We start from the raw sequence: 3,504 nt of genomic DNA on the forward strand, positions 1-3,504 counted from the left end.
GGTTTAAATATTTTAATTTAAATTTGTTTTACATATAAATTTTAGTGTTAATTTTTAATTATTTTAATAATTTTAAAATTAAAATATAGTAGTAATTAAAATTAAAAATTTAAGAAATTAAGATTTAGTATTATTTAATAAATTATTAACAAATTTTGTGCCAGCAGTTGCGGTTATACAAAAAATAATTTAAATTTTATCAGTATATAATTAATATTATTTTAAAGAAAATAAATAATTAATTATTAAGTGAAATTTTAATAAATTAAAATTTTCATTATAAAATATGAATTATTAAATTTTTTCAAAAACTAGGATTAGATACCCTATTATTAAAAATTAAATTTAAAATGCTAAAATAGTATATAATTATTTATAAAAACTTAAATAATTTGGCGGTATTTTAGTTCATTTAGAGGAATCTGTTTATTAATTGATAATCCACGAATAAATTTACTTAATTATTTAATTTTGTATATCGTTGTTAAAAAAATATTTTTTTATAAAAATAATATTTTAAAATTTAAATAAAAATTTAACTCAGATCAAGATGCAGATTATAATTAAGAATATAATGGATTACAATAAGAAATAATTAAATGGATAATATTTTTTAAAAAATATTGGAAGGTGGATTTAAATGTAATTTTATTTAGTTTAATAAAATGATTTTAAATTAAAATATGTACATATTGCCCGTCGCTTTCATTTATAAATTGAAATAAGTCGTAACAAAGTAGAGGTACTGGAAAGTGTTTCTAGAAAGAACAAATTAGAGCTTGAAAAAGTATTTCATTTACATTGAAAAGATATTATATTAATAATTAATTTGAGGGGGAAAAATTAATAAATAAAAAATAATAAAAAAATTTTTAAAATATAGATATTTAATGGGGGTTAAAGTATTTATAAAGAAAAAATTAAAAATTTTATAGTGAATTAGTATTGTAAAATAAATTTTAAATATTTGAAAATTAATCAAAATAAAAGTAAATTTAATTTATTGTATCTTGTGTATCAGAGTTTATTAATAAAATTTTTTATGAAAAAAATTCTCGAATTTAAAAGAGTTAATTAATTATAAAAGTTAATGTTGAATAATTATTTTTAATAATTAATTAGAAATGAAATGTTAATCGTTTTTAAATATATCTAGTTTTTTTAGAAAAAAATTTAATTTAAAATATTTTATTATATAATTTTTATTAATTAAATTTTTATTAAAAAATATTCAATATTTTAAGGGATAAGCTTTAAAATAAAATATTATAATATATAAATTAAATTTATAATTTAAAATTTTAGAATTTATATTGTTAATAAATTATAATTTTTTATAAATAATTTAATTTATTTTAAAATTTAAAATTAAATATTTAATTTTTTATAAAAAAATAATTTATAATTAAATAAAAATTAATTATAATGATAAAATTAGTATATTAAAATGTAGATAATAAATTTATATTTATTAAAAATTAAGTAAAGGAATTAGGCAAAAATTTATATTCACTTGTTTATCAAAAACATGTCTTTTTGAAAATAATATAAAGTCTAATCTGCCCACTGATAAATTATTAAAGGGCTGCAGTATTTTGACTGTACAAAGGTAGCATAATCAATAGTCTCTTAATTGGTGACTTGTATGAAAGATTGGATGAGATATAAACTGTCTCTACTTAATTAATAAAATTTAATTTTTTAATTAAAAAGTTAAAATAATTTTAAAAGACGAGAAGACCCTATAGAGTTTTATAATTTAATTAATTAATTATTAATATATAAATTTTAAAATTAGAATTAATTAAATTATTTTATTGGGGTGATAGAAAAATTAAAATAACTTTTTTTAAAATTTAACATTAATTTATGATTTAATGATCCATTAATAATGATTATAAGAAAAAATTACCTTAGGGATAACAGCGTAATTTTTTTTTTTAGTTCTTATAAGAAAAAAAGTTTGCGACCTCGATGTTGGATTAAGATAAAATTTAAATGCAAAAGTTTAAAATTTTTGATCTGTTCGATCATTAAAATCTTACATGATCTGAGTTCAAACCGGTGTGAGCCAGGTTGGTTTCTATCTTTAGAAAAATATAATATTTTAGTACGAAAGGATCAAATATTAAAAATAATTTTTATAAAATGAATGTTATTAATAAATTAATAACTATTTTGGCAGAAAAAATGTAATGATTTTAGAAGTCATGAATATATAATTATTTATATATATAGTAAATGATACTAAAAGATATAATATTATTTATTATTGGAATATTAATTATAATTATTGGTGTTTTAGTAGGGGTTGCTTTTTTAACTTTATTAGAACGTAAAGTTTTAGGTTATATTCAAATTCGAAAAGGACCTAATAAAGTTGGTTTTATAGGAATTTTACAGCCTTTTTCTGATGCTATTAAATTATTTACTAAGGAGCATACTTTTCCTAATTATTCTAATTATATATCTTATTATTTTTCTCCTGTTATTAGATTTATTATTTCTTTAATATTATGAATATTAATTCCTTATTATTTTAATATAATTAGATTTAATTTAGGAATTTTATTTTTTTTATGTTGTACTAGTTTAGGAGTTTATACTGTTATGGTTGCTGGATGATCTTCTAATTCTAATTATGCTTTATTGGGAGGTTTACGAGCAGTTGCTCAAACTATTTCTTATGAAGTTAGATTAGCTTTAATTATATTATCAAGAATTATTTTAATTATAGATTTTAATTTAATATTATTTTTTTTTTACCAAGAAATAATTTGATTTTTATTTTTAATAATTCCTTTAAGATTATGTTGAATATCGTCAAGATTAGCTGAAACTAATCGAACTCCTTTTGATTTTGCTGAAGGGGAAAGAGAATTAGTATCAGGGTTTAATATTGAGTATAGAAGAGGGGGATTTGCTTTAATTTTTTTAGCAGAATATTCTAGAATTTTATTCATAAGATTATTATTTATTTTAATATATATAGGAGGTTATAGGCTTAGATTAATTTTTTATTTAAAATTAGTTTTTATTTCTTTTTTATTTATTTGAGTGCGGGGAACTTTACCTCGATATCGTTATGATAAATTAATATATTTATCTTGAAAAGGGTATTTACCTATTTCATTAAATTTTTTATTATTTTTTATTGGGGTAAAAATTTTTTTAAATTAAATAATATTTTTAGTATAAATTAATAGAATAAGTATTCTTTCTTAAGTTTTCAAAACAAATGCTTATACAAGCTCATTAATTTAAGTATTAATTAAAAATTAAGTTATCTCAAAATTTATTAATAATAGGATTAATAATAAAATAAGAAAAGTATATAATAGTTAATAATTGGCCAGTAATAATGTAAGGGTCTTCAACTGGTCGTGCTCCAATTCAAGTTAATAAAAAAATAGTAATAATTATAATTCAGAAAATAATTTGGTTAATAGGATAGAATTGAATTCCTTGTATTTTTTTATTAAATGTAAATGGTAAGATAATTAA

The 3,504-nt window shown here is 17.3% G+C and overlaps 1 pseudogene; it reads left to right on the forward strand.

The window, feature by feature from the left end:
- The first annotated feature begins 816 nt into the window (after positions 1-816).
- LOC137932547 (NADH-ubiquinone oxidoreductase chain 1-like) lies at positions 817-3,184 on the forward strand (annotated as a pseudogene).
- The last annotated feature ends 320 nt before the right edge of the window (positions 3,185-3,504 follow it).

Source organism: Battus philenor, unplaced genomic scaffold (assembly GCF_028537555.1).
Source record: "Battus philenor isolate CCGP_79_NKW_IND1 unplaced genomic scaffold, ilBatPhil1.0.hap1 SCAF_93, whole genome shotgun sequence".
Lineage (NCBI taxonomy): Eukaryota > Metazoa > Arthropoda > Insecta > Lepidoptera > Papilionidae > Battus > Battus philenor.